The 20,460-nt window shown below is 45.7% G+C and overlaps 1 long non-coding RNA gene across 1 annotated transcript in view; it reads right to left on the reverse strand.

The window, feature by feature from the left end:
• The window catches only part of LOC130541967 (uncharacterized), a 52,263-nt gene that overhangs the window by 4,383 nt on the left and 27,420 nt on the right, over window positions 1-20,460 (reverse strand). The window contains exon 2 of the long non-coding RNA XR_008956130.1: window positions 1,875-2,040. This is a non-coding gene — a long non-coding RNA (uncharacterized LOC130541967). The remainder of the gene's footprint in view (window positions 1-1,874; window positions 2,041-20,460) is intronic.

The raw sequence follows: 20,460 nt of genomic DNA on the forward strand, positions 1-20,460 counted from the left end.
AACTGGGACAAATTAAGAATAAATCAGGATAATTAGACAGTCACAGAAGTTCAAAAGACAACCAGGAAGTAGGGCAAAGTGAAATGATAAGTTTCATCTCCTACACAGACTACTCCTTCAAAACTAGGATAGGTGTTTGTTTTAGCTACTGTATAGAAACCAGCAAAGAGAATCAAGCAAAATAAAGAAACAGAGGACTATGTTTCAAAGAAAAGAATGAGATAAAACCTTGGAGAAAAACCTTAATGAGATGGAGATAAGTAATTTATCTGATAAAGATTTCAAAGTAATGGTCATAAAGATGTTCAATGAATTCAGGAGAATAGATGAGCAAAGTGAGAACTTCAATAAAGAGAGAAAATATGAGAAAGTACCAAACAGAAGTTACAGAGCTGAAGAATACAATAACTGAACTGAAAAATAGAGGGGTTCAACAGCAGTCTAGATGAAGCAGAAGAATGGATCAGCAGGTTGGAATAGAAGGCAGTCGAACTCACCCAATAGAGCAGAAGAAGAAAAAGAAGAAGAAGAAGAAGAAGAAGAAGAAGAAGAAGAAGAAGAAGAAGAAGAAGAAGAAGAAGAAGGGGAAGAAGAAGAGGAAGAAGAAAGGGGGAGGGGAGGGGGAGGGAGAGAGGACGAGGGGGAGGGGGAGAAGGAGGGGAAGAAGAAGAAGAGGAAGAAGAAGAAGAAAAGAGGAAAAGAACTAAGCAAAGATTGCTTATGGGACCTAGAGCACAGCATCAAGTGAAATAACATTCACAGTCTGACGAAAGAGAAAAGGGGGCAGAAAACGTATTTGAAAAAATAATGGCTGAAAACTTCTCTGACCTGAGGGAAAGAAACAGACACTGTGATCCAGAAAGCCTAAAGAGGGGCGCCTGGGTGGCACAGTGGTTAAGCGTCTGCCTTCGGCTCAGGGCGTGATCCCGGCGTTACGGGATCGAGCCCCACATCAGGCTCCTCCGCTATGAGCCTGCTTCTTCCTCTCCCACTCTCCCTGCTTGTGTTCCCTCTCTCACTGGCTGTCTCTATCTCTGTCAAATAAATAAATAAAATCTTTAAAACAAAACAAAACAAAACAGAAAGCCTAAAGAGTTCCAAATAAGATGAACACAAAAAGACCCACCCCAAAACACATTATAATTAAAATGTCAAAAGTCAAAAACAGAATCTTAAAAGCAGCAAGAAAAAAAGCAAATTGTTACTTATAAGAGACTCCCATAAGACTATCAGCAGATTTCTCAGCAGAAACTTTGCAGTACTCTTCCAACCAAGAACATTCTACCTAGCAAAGCTATCATTAAAAATTGAAGGAGAAGTAGAGTTTTCCAGACAAGCAAAAGCTTACAAGAAATATTAAAGGCACTTCTTTAGCTTGAAAAAAAAAGGAGTTAGTAACAAGAAAACATATGAAAGTAAAAATCTCACTGAAAAATGTAAATATATAGTAAAGGATTAATTGCTTTTAAAACTAGTATGAAGATTAAAAGACAAAAGTAGTAAAAATAATTACTATAGTTAAGGGATACACAAAATTTTAAAAATATAAAAAGTAGCATCAAAAAACATAGATAAATAGATTGACAGGTGACAGAGAGATAAATCTATGTCTATACCTATATACCAAACACACACACACACATACACACACACACACACACACACACATGCTATTACCTATTTCTCTGGAGAACTAATATAGCAACCAAGTGGGATATATCCCAAGAATGAAAAGTGTTTTAACATCTGAATATCAATTAATGTAATGCAGCATGTCAATAGAATAAAGGACAAAAATCATGTGATCATCTCAATAGATTCAGAAAAAGAATTTCACAAAATCCAACATGCATTCATGATTAAAAATACTCAACAAGAGGCATCTAGTTGGCTTGGTTGGTTAAGCTTCTGCCTTGGGCTCAGGTCATGATGTCGGAGTCCCAGGATCAAGCCCCGCATCGGGCTCCATGCTCCGCTGGGAGCCTGCTTCTTCCTCTCCCACTCCCCCTGCTTGTGTTCCCTCTCTTGCTGGCTGTCTCTCTGTCAAATAAATAAATAAATAATCTTAAAAAAAAAAAAAAAGAACTATGACAGCTCAACAAGAAGACAAATAGCCTCATTAAAAATGGGCAAAGAGCGTGAATAGATATTCCACCAAAGAAAATACGCAGATGGCCAATAAGCACATGAAAAGATGTTCAACATCATTAACCATCAGGGAAATACAAATCAAATCTGCAATGAGATACCATTTCACGCTCACTAGAGAGCTAGAATTAAAAAGCCAAATCAAGTGTTGGCAAAGATGTGGAGAGATCAGAACCCTCATACACTGCTGGCAGGAATGTAAAATGATGTCACCACTTTGGAAAATAATCTGGCAGGTTTTTAAATGGCTAAACAGAGATCCCATATGGCCCACCAATTTCACTCCTGGGTCTACCCTGAAGAAAAATGCAGATAGATGCCCGCACAAAAACTTGCACACTGATGTTCATAACAATGTTATTCATAATAGGCAAAAAGTGGAAAAAAACTAAATTATCTATTGATTGAAGAATGTATAAATAATGTGGTATGTCCATACAATGGAATATTATTTTGCAACAAAATAAAGTGTTGATATATGCTACAACATGAATGAATTTTGTATTATTATGCTAAGTGGAAGATGTCTATTACAAGGGACCTCAAACCATATGACTCTATTTATATGAAATTTCCAGAGTAAGCAAATCTAAAAAGATTAGCTATTTTCGAAGCTGGGGGATGGGAAGAATGGGGTGACTACTCATTGGTATAGTGTTGTTTTTTTTTGTGGGGGTGATGAAAATGTTCTAAAATGATGGTGATAGTTGCACAGTTCAATGAATATACTAAAACCACTGATTTGTACACTTTAAATGTCTGAATTGTATGCCATGTGAATTATGTATCAACAATCAATAAAGTTGTTATATTTAAAATCAATAAATTAAAATAGAAGAATAGAAAAAAAATCAATGAGGCAAAAAGCTGGTTAGTCAAAACAACCAATAACATTGATAAACCACGAGCACATTAAGTTTTATAAAAACTGCCAAACTGCTTTCCAGAGTGGCTGTACTGTTTTACATTCCCACCTCTAGGATCCTTCAGGATATCTAGGCAGGAACAAAAAATAAAACAGCCTCCATATAAAAAAATAAAAATGCCTTGAGGGTCAGACTTCTCTACAACACAGAATAGCAGAGACAGTAATGTCACTTCTAAAAATTTTCAAGGAATTCTTACAGCTCAAAAATATCTTAGTGCATTTGGGCATTGAGGAGGGCACGTGATGTCATGAGCACCGGGTGTTATATGCAACTGATGAATCACTGAACTCGACCTCTGAAACTAATACTACGCTGTATGTTAATTCATTGGATTTAAATAAAATAAAATTTAAAAAAATAAAAATAAAAGAGTTACACCTAAGTTAAAAGGAAAAGAAATCCCATAGACTAGATGGTTTAAACAAAAGACATTTTATTCACAAAGTTGCGAAGGCTCAAAGTCCAGCAGATTCGGTGTCTGCCGAGCAGTTGCTTTCTGGTTCACAGATGGCCATATTTTCACTGGGTCTTCACATGGCAGGAGGAGTGAGGGAACTCTCTGGGTCTCTTTTGTAAGGGCACTAGTCCTACTAACGAGGGCTCCACTTCATGACTTCATCACCTCCAAAAAGCCCCACCTCCTCATACCATTACATTGGGGGTTAGGTTTCAACACATGGATGTCGCAAACAATCTATAAGGGATTATAGGGTTAACTACATTGTATCTCACGTGCAAAAGTAAAATGGCAGGGATTCTTAGAAATGCAAGTGCTTTCTCAGAAAACATACCACCAGAAATTCTTATAGACATAGCTCCAGTTGAATAAGGTAAAAAGCAACTTAATGTTTTAAAAAATGAGAAAAATATGTCAAAGTTGACAGTGAGCACACAAACCAGTTATAAGAAGAGGTCAACCTAAATCATCGCTATGAATCTAGTTACAGGATTGAATATGAGTGCTGAGAATTCTTCTTGAGACCAAAAATAATATAATAATGTTCCCTGCCAATGATCTAGATACATACACCAGTCTACTCTGCTAAGGGCCAAGAAGTGGGTGGATAAGAGACCAGGTGAGGAGAAGTCTTTTCTCAATGTATCCTTATGAATACGGGCAATAACCTAAAAGAAACTTATGAGTGAAAAAAAGCAGAGAAGATACCTTCCAAAACACAGAAGATAACCACCAAAGATAACAAAACCCAGATAATGAAAGACAGAAAACCAAAGAAAGAGCAAGAAAGGATAAAAATCAGAAAACATGAAACAACATGGCGAAAATAAGATCGAAGATATCAGTTACAATGACAAATGCAGATAGGGTCCAATACCTCCGTAATGAGACATAAACTATTAGTTTAACTCAAAAACCAATAATGAACTACGTGCTGTTTATGAGAGACACACTTAAAACTAAGGTGTGGGATGCGATTGCACACAAGGACGGTAAACCCCACACTGTCCTCCAGAGCCCAGCCCTGAGACACCGGGGAGCATATGGGAGATATCCAATATGCATTTACTAATGAAAGCAAAGGGGTGGGCAAAAATGTGATAGGTAAATGCAGACAACAAGCAAGTGAAAAAGGCAGATATCAAAAAAATTTTTAATTCTGGAAAATAAAATCCAAAGCAAAAGTATTAAAATAAGGCCAAGAAGATTGTTTTATTTTGCCTAAGGATATAAATCATATAAATCATGAAAGCAATAAATCATAATTCCGTTATCCTTCTTCCATGTGAAATGCTATGACATCAAAATATATAAAATGAAAAGTTTTTAAAACACCAGAAGAAATTGGCAAAAAATGCAGTTGTGGTGGGAAGTTGTAACTTAGCTCTCAGGCTCTTTGACAGAGGTGTATGTTTGAAATCAACAAGAATGCGGAGACCTTGAACAGCGGTCAATCCTGCCGATTTAACAGACTGCTGGAGAAATCGACACCCCACCTGCCCTCCCAGCACAGTTAGTATTTCTTCGGAGATAGCAGTTGTCATGTGAATTTTTTTTTTTTTAATGGAGAAGTCTATTTGGGGGGACCAGGAGTCTTTTGGGGAAGTTGGCGAGTGGACGGGGTAGACGGGGCAGCAAGGCAGATACTCCCTCTCCGGTCCCTGGGACTGGTTTGAGCTCCTAAAGTTGGAAATGAGGACTGAAGCTGAAGAATCAAGTTTTCCTGAGCAGTCTGGTAAACTTCTGGGCCATGGAGTGACAGCCAGAGGTCACCTATCCATTGAGGAAAAAGTCTTGCAGTCCTGACTGGAGCTCAAAGGGACCTCTGCTGGGTTCAGATGACAAAGTGTGGCTTAGGGCTGGGCAAGTGCCCATCTCTCTTTCCACTCCTATGGGGAGATGGGACATATTCAGTGGAGGTCTTGCCTTTGTTAAAGGAGTAGGGTGTGGGAGGGGACTGCGCCTTCATAATTTGGGTATAATTTGGGCATAAGAGAGATATGCATATTAGGTTATGGTCATAGGCTAGTGAGCCATGTCCACATCAAATCTTATATAAAAAGAAATCTCTTGGGGCGCCTGGGTGGTTCAGTCGTTAAGCGTCTGTCTTCAGCTCAGGGCGTGATCCTGGCGTTCTGGGATCGAGCCCCACATCAGGCTCTTCCACTGGGAGCCTGCTTTTTCCTCTCTCACTCCCCCTGTTTGTGTTCCCTCTCTCGATGGCTGTCTCTCTCTCTGTCGAATGAATAAATAAAATCTTAAAAAAACAAAAAAACAAAAACAAATCTCTTTCCTTGCCAGCATTCATGAAATATTTATAAGCATTGATTACACATTGGGCCACAGAGAAAGCCTCAATAAATACCAAAAAGCAGAAAGTGTATTGAGGGTCTTAAAACTCAATGAAATAAACGTACAAGTTAATGACTACAGCTTAATTTTTTAAATACACTATGTGTAAATCAAACTTCAGTGTTAAAAATCTAACCACTTGAAACTTAAAAATAAAAAATACCCTCCTAAATGAATGTCAGGTGACAGAAGAGATCAAAACTGCAATTACATAGGAATGATGAGAATACTACCCAGCAAAACTTAGGCGACGCAGCCACAGCCTGCTTTCATTACTAAGCAAGAAGGAATTAATATAAATGAGATGAGTCATCAACATAAGAAATTAGAAAAAGGGAAATAAGATGTGACGACTGTTTTAAAACACACACACATAAGAATAAAAACAGAAGTAAACGAATTAGAAGAGGAAAAAAATCGAGCCTAGATAAATAAAATTCAGGTCTGTTCTATGGAGAGACTCATCATCCTGCAGGCGGGGAGGAACGGCGGAGGTGGGGGGCTTGGGGCCCTGGGGGCCTGGGATTCCCTCCCAGCTACTGACATCCAGCAGGGCCCCTCTGAGCCTCACCCCCTCCTCCCGCTCTGGGGGCCGGCTGGGGTTGTTTGAGGTTGAATGTAAATCAGAAGACTGTGGAGCGGGCCCCACGCCAAGGGGACCAGCACTTCAGAACCCGAAGTGAGCATGTTGTGAAGAAGCCCCTGGTACCAATTTGTCCCCTAAGTCTGCCCTGTAGCTAATATAACCGCTAAATAATTTTGGATGCCTTGGATTTGGCCATTTGTTCTTTGTGGATCTCAGCCTCCTGATCCCAGAACCCCCAGCGTTAGGGCACAGAATGTCCCAACACAGAGGGGCTTTATAGGCCCTGGCAGCCCCACGAGATCCAAAAGCCAAGCCTAGGTAGCCATGGGCAGGTTCTGGGCAGGTGGGGTCTTTAAAACAGCTCTCCCTACCGAGCCCACAGGGAACTGCAGATTCCTAAGCAAAATAATTGTTGTCAATGTTTAGCGACCAAGCTTTGGGGTGGTTTGCTCCACAGCCATAGTCACTGGAAAAGTCCATTAAGGACGAAATTGAAGACAAGCAGGTCTAAATCTCCTGCTACCCCAGGTGGTAAGGCTGACATCCCTTATAGTTCAATTAAAAACGACGTTGTTAGGGTAATAACTATACCCCTGCGGTCATTGTCAGGATAGCGGACGTATGTAAAGTGAGTGGCAAAGTGCCTTGCACACAGTAGGTGTTCAAGCAGCAAACAGCAGCGGCATTCTGATCACCAGCGCCTCTCCCCGGGAAGTATTCAGCCAGGGGTATTACGTGTGAATTAGCCGCCGCGTCCCTGGAGCCACTGCAAAGACATCAAGGGTTTTCTGTGGTCTGTGTGGTCTCTACGCTAATGTCCCTTGCTCTTTCTTTCATTCATGCACCTCTTTTTTTAATTAAAGGCCCTTCTTTGCAAAACTGGTCTCCAGCCAGCCTCCAGGCTTAAAAATAGGTTCGGGTAAAGCCGAGGCCGGTGCGCTGCGGGGGGTGCGTGCGAGGACCCCGGAGCAGTGGCTGCGCGGGTGGGGGGATGGGGGGACGGCGGGCCCGGGGCACGGGCGTCTCCCCGGCGGCCCGCAGGCTCCGCCCTCCCTGGCAGGTCACTGTGACCTCGCCGCCGCTTTCGCTCTGACTCGCGCTTTCCGCTCCCTCCGCCGGGCGGTTCCCGCTTCCCCAGACGGTGAAAGGCCGCCGGGGTCAGCGCAGGCCGCCCGCTCCCGCTGCCTGCCAGGCGGCCGCATCTGCCGCAGGAAGGGCGACTGCGTGCGCGTGGGGTTCAGGGTGTCCCCGGGCGCTCTGGGCTCCCCGGCAAAGGCGGGGGCGGGGCGGGAGGCGGGGTCTTGGGCCGGAGTGACTCGCCCTGTGCAGAAGGCATGGAAGTTCTCCTAAAGTGAGATCGGCGCGCAGATACAAGTCAGCGAGCACGCGCGGCCAGGCCAGACCCGACCCGCGGTCCAGGAGCCCCCAGTGTATGGGGAGCAGGCAAGCCCCGAAGGGAGTCCCGGATGAAGCCGCAAGTGCACCCTGCTGCGAGAGACCAGGCTGGGGTCCGGACCCTGGGAGAGGTCCTCCGGGGGCAGGCATGTGAACCCGAGGCGGGGGGGTGCGGAGAGATCCGCGTGGCTGCACGCGTGCACCCAGGGAGAAGGCCCTGTGCGGGGAACAGCGTCGCCAAGGTCCAGGCGAGAGGCCCCTGAGGAGGCTCTCGGTTTGGATATAGTTTAAGATGGAGAAGGAAGGCAGGGGTGTCATCTCGGGAGACTGAAAGCATGAGTAGACCGGAGCCCATCTCGCTGCAAAGCAAGGCCTGGAAATTGCCAAGAGACAACCAAGGTGTATTTGTCGGGAGAGGCCACCAGATGCTGCCGCAGCAAACTGCCCCAGATCTTCGAGTCTGAGCAGAGCAAAGGTTTATTTCTCCCTCACGCACGGTGCGCTTCAGAGCTGGGCAGCTCCACGAAGAGCATCCTCCAGCTGACAGTTGGCTGTCCAAGCTGCTCTCCTTCTGTGGCTCTGTCTCCATGGGAGACCTAGGGGCTCATCGTGGCACAGAGGAGGGACCTGGAGAATCACACCGGTGAGAAAATGCCTCCCCCTAAAGGTGACAGGGGACCCTTCTGCTCACAAGGCACTGCAGACCCCATCGCATGACCCCACTAACTGTGAGGGACCAGAGGTGTCATCTCCCACAGGCCTGGAAGGAGGGGAGAACCACATGGGGTCGGCATTAGAAGTCTCCGGTATCGAAGAGCCCGAGCGCCAAGGGCCAGTTCTGCCTACACTCTGTTTGGTAGGCGGCTGACTTGTTCCCCAAGGCCATGCCCGAGTCAGCTGTCAGTTGAATAACTGCACGGTCTTGTGATTGTCTTAGAAGTCATATTAACAAAGTGTTGTGTGAAAGATTAGCTGAATCCACCCTCAGACAAACCGTCCCTCTCCCTGTGAGGTCCCTGTTAGAAACACATGCCCTAGGGTGGTAAGCGAAGGGTTTTGCATGGGAGTGACCTGCAGAGGTTCACAGCTGTCCTTGAAACTTCCCCTTCCCCGTTGGTATATGGACCTCCTGCCCTCACAGGAGTGGGCACGTGACCCAGGGCTGGCCAGTCATAGGAATCAGTCCAGGGCTGGGCACATAACCTAAGAGGAAGAGCAGTCAGAGTGGCCTCGAGGACTTTGTCTTCAGCTTTCCGCTCTGAAAGCTCTAGCATGTCTGAACTTGAAGCTGTCTATCGTCAGCTTGCCACCATGTGGGGGATATGGCCTGAGGAAGAAGCCAGAAAGGGGGGGAAACAGAACAGAATTATGGAGAGTGGGGAAGAGAGACCGACACACACGCACACAGAGATTGAAATTAAGATAGACTAGGGATGCATTTTGAGCTCCTGGATCCAACTATGCCTGAAGCTAACCACCCAGTCACAAAAACAATGATTTTCCTTTTTCTGTTGTAGTTCATTTGGACTCTACCTTCAAGCAATTACAAATGAAAAAAATCTTGAATAATACAATCACTAGATGGCCTTTGGCCTCAAACCCCAACACAGAATTCTTTTAAATTGGGCTGTGCCACTAGAGTCCCTCCTTCCCCTGAGGCTTGAATTTGAGGGGGCCCCCTTTTCTCTCAGGCCAACTTGTCAGTGAAGAAAGCAGGTTACCTGGCCCCAGTGTGGGAGCAGGAAAGACATTGGCCTTTCTGTCAGGATTGTGTCGATCCCTGGGATTTCCCTCTTGTGCCCAATCTTCCCCTTTCCCCCAGTCTCATGTCCTGAGGCTCTAAAAGTCAGGATGTGACCAATGAAGTGCACCCCAGGACAACTAGAGAGCCCCATCTCCTCTGCTGTGGGTGCACAGGGATCAGCTGGTGAATGTCTTCTGCTCCCCCACGGAGAGCACCTGGTGACCAATGCCCTACCGTGGGGTCAGGATGCTAGTAGGGAAGAGGGTCTTGAGGAACAGAGACCTTCTCCAGCGAGCTTGGATGGGGGGTATTTCCTAAAAGGCCACAGGAAATCACGGCATACCCATGTGAGGGTTTGTGGGCCCTTTGGAGCACACACAGCTTCTCTCTCCAGGCTCCTGTATGGGCCTGTGGGATCTAGCTGCCCTGGCTTGCTCTTCCCATGTCTGCTCTGCATGTGGGCTCTGCTGCCTGCTGGTGACCCACACAGCTGACCCAGCTGGGCCAGCAGCCTGCACTCTGTGCCCCCTGACACCCCTGCCCCCCTGCAGTTGCAGAACCCACTAGAAGGCCTCGCCTGTGACAGGCTTGAAGCTCCGGTCCCCAGGGCAGCCTGGGCAGGCTGAGCTCCGGGAGGACCAGCACAGCCCAAAGTGCCCTGTGGGGTCGTGACTATTAAAAAGGGCTCCTCGAGTTCTTTCCCAGACTGTTAACATTGTCACCTGAAGTGAGATGGAGGGGGCCCCCACAGCCACAGGGAGCCGCAGCAACCCTCAGCCATGCCTCTCTGAACAGAGCTTCCAGGGTCCCATGCCCCAGCCCGGCGGGTCCCTGGGTGACTTGACGCTGTCCCACCCTGACCTCTTCCCACAGGCTGCAGCCCCACAGTGGCCTGGCTTGGGGAGGGGGGAGGGGAGGAGCCTCCAGACCTGAAGTCCCTCCAAGAATTAGATAGAAGCACCTCCAAGATCTGTGCTTCCTGCCACTAGAGGTGTCTGAGAAACGCAATCAGCCCAGCTCTGAACGGGTGCCGGGCCTATGGGGACCCCACAAACACAACTCCTTTATTTTCAATGTTTGCCAAACATCAGATTGGGACCCACGAATATGTAGACATAAGCTCAGTGGGAGGCGATCGGTTGAAAATGGGAGCGTGTTACACGCAGAGTGTGTCACACTTAGCGTAGGTTGAGAGTCGTTTTGTAAAAACGGTATCAGACACACATACACGCGGATGTGTATGTGTGTCTGCATCTGTGCGTGTCTGCACACATACACAGACAAAGGTGGGTGAGCACATGCGGGGTGAGTGTGTCACACGTGGGATGCTTTGATGAAAGTGGTATCCATTACAGATACATGTATGTATAGACATGCACATGCACACACGTGTGTATACATATGTGTACATGTGCGCGTGGCGTTGCCCGGTAAATGTGAGTCACAGCCAAAGAAGTCTGAGAAAGTCCTGCGTTCTGTTTACCTAAAAAGAAAGAAAAACTAATGAGCCCAAGTTCCCTTGGCTTCTCAGGAAACGGGCAACGGACACTTTTAGGTCAGGCTCTGAAGGTCAGGGGGTGGAGACTGCACCCCTCGCCTGCCACAGGCACTGGGGGGCTGTTGACGTTGCCTGCGATGTCTTGGAAGGCCGGAAGCCTGGGCACGTACCCCAGCTTCCCTGGCCCCTCAGGTCCCTTCCCTGTCCTCTGTGCTCTTGAGGCCGTTTTGAGACAATGCTTGCTATCACAGTGAAGGGTGCTCATTTGTCCCTAAAGAGACCCTTGTCCTTGTCACTGTCACAACCAGAGGTGGTTAACTTTCAGAGAAAACCCAAGGTGTCCCCAGTGTCCTCTCCAGTGACGAAGGCCCCTTAGAACGAGCCCCACCCTCCGGCCTACAACTCACAAAGGAACAAAATGCGGACTTAAAACTTGAAAGAAGCAACAAGACACACTGAACACGCCCCATCCCTCAGCGTGCGTAAGATACACACAGGAAGGAAGTGGCCGGGCTGATTCAAAGAGGCAGAGCCTCGATGTCTCAAGGAAAGGAATATTTTCCGACAAGCCCGCCCTGACTGTGGTTTTGAACAAGAGTTCAGACGTTGCTTTGGCCGGTCCCCCCTACCCTGACCCCCCACAGGACCAGAGCGTCTGCTGTCTAGACATAACAGTGAGGGTGGACCCCGCGCAGGAAGGCACCCTGCGGGCTACTGCTTGATGGCATCTGGGTTGGACCCAGGCCGGCGAGCGAAGGCTGCTACCTCTGGGCCGCGTGGCCGGTGCTGTGGTCCGGGGCCGGGAGGCGTGGGCGGCTGCCCAGTCTGCAGCACTGGGGGAAGAAGCCTGCTTTGCTGTGTGTTCCCAGCTCCTGACTCACCAACAAGCCTGTTTTTGATTTCTGGTTATAACCAGCTTCAGGCCCCCGCAGAGCCAGCCCTATGGAACCAGGGGAGCTCAGAGCATGTCACTCCCTGACTCAGAAGTCCCTTCCACGCCCCTGTGACCCTTGATGGCTTACCCATAGGACCAGTCCTGCCCCAGACAGAGGCCTCCCCTGCTCTCTAACCCCTCGACCCCCAGGTCCAGGCTCAGTCAGTGGCAAGCTCCCTGATTCGTACTTCCCTTGGTCTGTGCTGTTTGCTGTCTATCCTTCCTTCCTGTCCTCCTCCCAAGTCCCGCTCATCCCCAGCTCAACACCACCCTCCTCTGTGTGCCTTCACAGCCTGTCCCTTGCTGTCACTGACGTGGCATTTTACCATGTCAGCAGCTCCATGTCGGGCTATGTGAGCCTGAGCAAGTTGATTAAGTCTCTGAGCCTCCCTCCCCCAACTGGAGAATGGACATAATCAGAGCTGCCGGCTGAGACGAGATCGTGGGTGCAAAGCATGGGCCTGGCGCACGGTACCACCGGCTCTGTGGGCATCACGGGCGCCGTGTGTACTAATCGTCCTGATGATAACAGGCTTTTCATCCCCCACAGATGGCATCTCTCTGGAGTAGGACTAGTTTGGTCATCCTTCCAGCTTCCCTCAGTCCCTACAGAATCTTTCCAGTATACAGCAGTTGCTCAAAAAAGAAATGTGAGGATCTGTGTTTCCTGGTGATCTGGGGTCAGGGGATTCCGCATGGCTGACGTCACCTAAGAGCCAGACCGTCCTGCCCAAGGGACAGGAACAGCAAGGGGGTGGCCGTGCCAACGCTGCCAAGGCTGCCAAGACTGGCCAGGGGCCAACTTCCACTGCTCAGAGCCCAGGACATCAGCAGGAATTGGCCTACCTCCAACCACACAGGGGCAGGGTCGCATCCAGACCAAGGGCTCAGGAAGACCTCGCAGACTGAGCGCCCGGTGTGGGTGTGTCTTGGAGTTGACATTCACTGGAACTTTCAAAGGCTCCGTAGTCTGAGCTTGAAGGCTGGATGAGGGCAGGAGAAGGAAAGGTGGGCATTCCACAGCCCTGTGTTGTGCTCAGGCAGAGGGAGACCTGGAGAGGAACTCAGTGTCCGCCTGGCAAGGGGCGAGTGGGCCCCTTTGTGGTCTAAGGACACGGATGGCCCAGACACATGGGTCCAGGGAGAGGAGAGGCTGGGACAGAGGCTGGGCCCTGTCCCAGGTCATGGAAGCATCAAGTCATGAGAAACCAGGCCACCAGCAGCCAGGAGGCCAGACACTCATGGGGGCCTATCCTCCGGCTTCTGCAGGGACAGCCCTCTGATGAAGTCCAGAGAAACGGGAGAGAGGTAATGCGGTCCAGACTGGTCCCATGAACGGTCCGCTGATGCTGACAGCGTGGTTGCTGAGGTCACTTCAATTTTCCCAGCAAAGACTCCTGTTCTTGAGTCTGGACACATTGTTCTTGAGAATTTCAGGACAGAGATTCTGGCTGAGGTTTTCTGGCTTTTCCCAAACAAATGGGCTGCTCAGGCCAGTTACACAGAGAGGACTGCAGGGCCAACGCCCTGGGGGTGCCAAGCCCGAGCAGACCATCAAGGCAGGCCCCGGACAGATTCATCTGCCCAGCATTGGGGCTTGAGAAAAGGGGCGCCTTTGACAGAAGTGTTCTGAAGGTGAATCTCAATGGGGTGAGCCCCAGGGGATGGAGTTTCCATGGTGATCATACATGCAGGACCCGATCGCCTACCCTGGGCATGTGCCGCAGCCTGATGTCTGACACACACAGCAGGCCTAGCACTCACACGCCGCTCCCTACACGGGCTTTCTGGGCCTCTGTGCTGCTGGGTATCAGCGCGGGATGCCCCGGTCCTCTAGCTCTCAAACCCCCTGGCCATGTCCTCTCTCCTCGGGCCAACTCCTCCTTGAGAAGAGAGGGGCAGCCAACAGAAATTCTGAGACCTCTGCCTGCCTGCCCTGTGCCCAGAGCCTTCTCTGCTGTCCCAGGAGTGGGAGGTCCTACCTCAGGGTACAGCCTCTCTCCAGTGGGACACCATGTCCCCCTCATGGACATTGCTTCCCAATTCTCCCTCCTCTGTGTCGTCAACTTTTCGTTCTTACCAGATCACCCCCATCGGCAGACCATGTTGTCATTACTCCACTTTTAAACCAACCCTCTCTGCCTTCTCATCCCACCCAGGGTGGAGTAGCAGAGTCCAGATTCATCCTTCCTCCTGAAGCTAGAACACAACCAGACAAGCTAGGTGAGCAACAGAACATCTGGCGAAGAAGAACAGTGGTCCCTGGGAGGTGGAAAACAGATGAGGTGAGCCCTACAACAGGCTGCTTACTGCCTGGGAGTGTTCAGGGGTGCAGAGCAGACAGGGGAACCTGGTAGCATAGAGAGATTCCCCGAGTTCAGGAGATGGGACCGGAAGTCCAGGGAGACCAAGGCAACTAGAGTGTTCAGGACAGAGGACCAAAATGGAGACTGCTGCCTCAAGAGAGCCCTGGCGATCTGCAGGAGGTCTGCTCCAGAATGTAGCGCATGCCCGTGAAGCCTATCCTCAGGGAGTAGAGAGCTGTGCCTGGTGCCCACCCTGGGCTCCCACCAGCCAGACTGGAATCCTGGATTCACTAGGCATTGGGTAGAATACTCAGGGATTTGCCTAGACTGAGCACAGCTCCAAACCCACCTGATACATCATAAAAGCAAGACCAGGAAAGGTCAAAGGACTTCTAAGTAACTTAATTGCGTCACAGAAATGAACTCAAGAAGATTTGCAAGAATAAAAAATATCAAGCATCAACACGGTAAAAGTCACAATACCTGACAGCCAATTCAAATGACCTTGCATACAGGGTGACTCAATGCCGAAGCATCTGACTTCAGCTCAGGCCATGATCTCAGGGTCCTGGGGTGGAGCCCGGTGTCAGGCTCCCTGCTCAGCAGGGGGTCTGCCTGTCCCTCTCCCTCTGCCCCTCCCCTCAACTGGAGCAAGAGCACGTGCGCGCGCTCTCTCTCTCTCTCTCAAATAAATAAATAAAATCTTTAAAATGACCTTGCATACAGAGAAGCAGGAAGACACATCCCCTAAAGAAGAGAACCGGGTCTGGTCCAGGTGGCCAGCACAGAGCCTTTTGTCTAAGTCAGAGGCCATGTCTGCCTGGGAAGCAGCCATGAGCAGAAGTCAGGAGGGTCCGCCTCATTAGAGCAGGAGGACAAAGGGTGGGGGCAGGGCAAGAGGTTATTAAACACACAAAAGAACCAGGGGAGGAAACATCTCTAGTCCACTTCCTCCTCCAGGACCGTTCCTTTTTCAGCAAAACTACATGTTTTCACTCTTGCCCTAATTTTCTCCTCTTTTCTTTCTATTTTCCTCCTTATTGTGAAATATAATATAGATCCAGAAAATGTTTAGAATGTAAATATTCACCTTAGCAAGATATTGCAAAGCAAATCCTTTTGGAGCTACCACTCAGATCAGAAGCACCCCAAACCTGGTCCCTTCCTAGGATCTCTGTCACCTGGCATTCCCAGGAAGATCCATACCTGAACCTGCATATTGTTTGCTGCAATAGCAGGAGAGCTTATAAGGGTGAGATCTTCATGTCTGTGAAATGTATATCAATGGAATCATGCAGAGTACGTATGATTTTAGAGCTAGCTTCTTTTTCTCAAGATTACATTCTTTTAAGATTTAACCATGTTGCTGCATGCATCTGTAATTCATTCTATTTCTGCTGTATAAAATCCATTGTGTGAATATACATTTTTTTTTTTTACTCCATTACACTATGGATGGACATTTTCATTGTTCCCATTTGGGAACTGTCTCAAAATACTATAGACTGGGTGGCTCAAACAACAAACGCTTATTCACACAGTTTCGAAGGTGGGAAGTCTGGGACCAGGGTGCCTGCAGTCGGGTTCTGGTGAGAGCCATCTTCCTGATTTACAGATGGGTGTCTTGTCTTCTCCCTGTGTTCCCACCTGGCAGAGGGAGGAAGAGGGAGGAAAAGCAAGCTCTCTGGTGTTGTTTTTGTAGAAGAGCACTAATCCCACGTGAGGGCTCCACCCTCATGACCTAATCACTTCCCAAAAGCCTTATCTCCAAGTACCATCATGTTGGGGATTAGGGTTTTAACATATGGATTTGGAGGACACAAACAATGAGTCCATAGCAAGTGCTATGATCAAATATTGCTAAGAACATATTTGCATATGCATTTGGCTGCAACACACACACATATTAGTAGGTTTATAGCCCCTAGTGAAATCGCAGGCTCATGTGTGTGCAAATCTTCAGCTTTAGGAGACAGTGCCACACCATTCTCCAAAGTGATTATACCTCCAGCAGTGTAATGAGTTCCTAAGACTTCACATACTTACCAACACCTGGTATGATCAGTCTTATTGGTGTATGGAGCTAGCTCACTGTGATTTTAATTTGCATGGTGAAGGAACATTCATATGTTTATTGTCTATTTGGATAGCCTCTCTTTTGAAGTGCCTGTTCAAACATTTTGCCCATTTTTCCATTTTACTCACTGTTCTCTTTTTTCTTATTGATTTTTATTATACTTTATATATCCTAGGTATGAGCCTTCTGCCAGTTATGTATTGCAAATATCTTCTTCCACTCTCTGACTTAATGTTTTACTCTCTTCATAATACCATTTGATGAAGAAAAGTTTCTTAATTCTAATAAAGCAAAATAATTCAACATTTCCTTTACCATCAGTGCTTTTTAGATCTTGTTTAAGAGACCTTTCTCTAAGCCAAGATGATGAAGCTATTTTCCTATACTTTCTTCTGCACTATATTGTTTGCTTTTCATCTTTTTAAAACTTGTGTTAAGATATACATAACATAAAATTTACCATTTAAGCCATTTTTAAGAGTACAATTCAGTGACATTAGATTCATTCACATTTGTTTGGCAACCTACACGATTATCCATTTCCAGAACTTTTTCATCTTCCCAACTGGAACTTTCTACCCATTGAATACTAATTCTCCATCCCCCCCCCCATCCTTCCTCCTCCAGCCCCATTCTACTTTCCATCTCTATGAGTTTGGCTACTCTAGGTGACTCATGTAAGTGGAGCCATAAGTGTTTGTCTTTTTGTGACATTCATTTCACTCAGCATCATGTTCTCCAGGTTCATCCGTGTTATAACAGGTGTCTGATTTTCCTCCTTTTAAAGGACTTTTCATTTTTTTTAAGTCTACACTTTTCTCCACTTGGATAACTGTCCACACAGCTCTGAAGTGCCACCTTTTATCATAAGTCGAATGAGTTTATATGCCTGGGCTTATTTCTGGGCTCCCTATTCTGATCTATTGGTTTATTTTACATTTTTGAGCCAATAACCAGGGCCAAATTCATGGGTTTGCAACCTATGCAACTACAAGGGGCCCCATGTTCAGAAAGGACTTTGCACTTGATTTAAAATTCTCCTACGGACCCCTGGGTGGCTCAGTCGGTTAAGTGCCTGCCTTCAGCTCAGATCATGATTTCAGGGTCCTGGGATTGAGTTCCACATCGGGCTCCTTACTCAGCGGGGAGCATGCTTCTCCCTTGGCTGCCACTCCCCCTGCTTGTGTGCTCTCTCTCTGACAAATAAATAAATAATAAAATCTTAAAAATAAATAAACAAAATAATGAAAAAAATAAAATTCTCCTATTGCTGCCTTTAAATTCTTAACAATTTTTGAACAAGAGGTCCTATGTATTTATTTTGCGGTAGGTCTTGCAAATTATATAGCCAGTCTTACCAGTAACATAGTGTCAGAATTATTATAGTTTTATAGAAGTTTGAAATCTGGTAGAGCAAATCTTCCCACTTTCTTCCAATACTGCTTCAAGAATATTTTGGCTATTTTTGGTTCATGCCATTTCCATATAAAATTTAGAATGAGCTTCTCAACCACCACCAAAAAAAATTTTTTAGGATTTTGATTAAGGTTACATTAAAGTCAATAGATCAATTTATGGAGATGTAGCCTTTGAAATACTCAGGCTTTCCATCCACAAACACGGTTAATTCCTCCAAATACTTAGCTCTCTTCACATTTTTTTTAATTTACACTTTCATCCCTATACGCTGTACAGGTATCCAAGGGACTTGATTTTTTTTTATCATAGTTAAAAACACATAACAGAAAATTTACCATCTTAACCAGTTTACTTAAAGATTTTGTTTATTTATTTGAGAGCGGGAGAGAGGAGGGTTGGGCAGAGGGACAAGCAGGGTCCCTGATGAGCAGGGAGCCCAATGAGGAGCTTAATCCCGGGACCCTGAGATCATGACCTGAGCTGAAGTCAGATGCTTAACCAACTGAGCCACCCAGGTACCCTACCATCTTAACCATTTTTAAGTGTATAGTAAAGTGTTGTTAGATATGTGCATATTCTTGTGCAATAGATTTCTAGAGCTTTTTCATCTGGCAAAACTGAAATTCTGTACCCATTGAACAACTCCCTTTACCCCCCTCTTCCCAGCCCCTGGAAACCATCATTCTACTTTCTAACAGTTTGATTCTTTTAGATGCCTCATATAAATGAAATAATATAATATTTGTCTTTTGGCAATTGGCTTATTGCACTTAGTACAATGTCTTCAAGTTTCATCCATGTTGTAACATACGACAGGATTTGCTTTTTTTCATTAAGACAATAATATTCTCCTGTCTGTATATACCACATTTTCTTTATCCATTTATCTGTCAGTGGACACTTAGGTTACTTCCAACTCTTGGCTTTTGTGAATAATATACTGCAGTAAATCTGGATGTGCAAATACCTCTTTGAGGTCCTGTTTTCAATTCTTTTGAATATATATCCAGAAGTAAGATTACTGGATCATACAATAATCCTTTCTTAAATTTTTTTGAGGAACCACCATACCATTTTCCACAGTGGCTGCACCATTTTACATTCCCATCAACAGTGCACACGGGTTCCAATTTCTCCATATTCTTGTCAACACTTGTTATTTTCCGGTTTTTTGAGGATAGTGGCCATCCTAACAGGTATGAGGTGGTATCTCATTGTGGTTTTTATTTGAATTTCCCTGATGATTAGTGATGTTGAGCATCTTTTCATATTATTACCAACAATTTGTACGTTCTCTTTGGAGAAATGTCCATTCAAAGCCTTTGCCCAGGGCATGTAACGGCTCAGTCAGAAGAGCATGGGACTCTTGATCTCAGAGTCATGAGTATGAGCCCCACATTGGGTGTAGAGATCATGTAAATGAATAAAACTTTTTATAGTTATAGTTAGGTTACTTTTGTTGTTGTTGTTGAGTGGTAGAAGCTATTTATATATTTTGGATGTTAAGCCCTCATCTGATAAATGATTTGCAAATATCTTCTGCCATTCCATAGGTTGCCTTTTCATTCCATTGACTTTTTCCTTTGCTGTGCAGAAGTTTCTCAGTTTGACGCAGTCCCATTTGTCTATTTTTGCTTTTGTTGCCTATGTTTTTGGAATCATATGCAATAAATCATTGCCAAATCCAATGTCAAGAAGCTTTCCCCCTATTTTTTTTCTAGGAGTTGTATAGTTTTATGTCTTATATTTTGGCCTTTAATCCATTTCTAGTTAATTTTTGTATCTGGCGTAAGGTAAGAGTCCAGTTTCATTCTTTTGCAGGTGGATATTCCCAACACAATTTGTTGAAGAGATTATTCCTTCTCCATTGTGTGTCACTTCAGCACTGCTACCAAAGATCATTTGACCATATATGGGACGGTTTATTTGGGGGCTCTCTATTCTGTTCCATTAGTCTGTATGTCTGTCTTTATGCTAGTACCATACTGTTTTGATTACAGGGATTTTGTAATATGTTTTGAAATCAGGAAGTAGGAGACATCCAGCTTTGTTTTTCTTACTCAATAGTGTTTTTGTTATTCAAGGGTCCTTAGATCTAGATTCCCTATGAATTTTCGGATTTTTTCCTATTTCTGAAATAAGAATTTTGATAGCAATTGCATTGGGATTTTAATGAAAATTGCAATCAATCTGTAGATTGCTTTGGGTAGTATGAACATTTTAACAATATTAAGTCTTCCAGTCCTTGAATACAGGATACTTTTTCATTTATTTATGTCTTCTTAAATTATTTAAACATTGTTTTATAGTTTTCAGTGTACAATCTTTCACCTCTTTGGTTAGGTTTATTCCTAAGTATTTCATTATTTTTGAGGCTACTGTAAATGGGTTTGTTTTCTTCATTTCCTTTTTGGGTTGTTCATTGTTAGTGTATAGAAATACAGCTGATCTGTGTGTGTTGATTTTGTATCCTACAGCTTTGCTGAATTCATTAATTACTTCTAAAGGGGGGGTCTGTGTGTGTGTGTTTGGAATCTTTAGGACTTTTTACATAGACGATCATGCCATCTGCAAACAGAGATAATTTTACTTCTTCCTTTCCAAATTAGATGCCT

Source organism: Ursus arctos, unplaced genomic scaffold (assembly GCF_023065955.2).
Source record: "Ursus arctos isolate Adak ecotype North America unplaced genomic scaffold, UrsArc2.0 scaffold_28, whole genome shotgun sequence".
Taxonomy (NCBI): Eukaryota; Metazoa; Chordata; class Mammalia; order Carnivora; family Ursidae; genus Ursus; species Ursus arctos.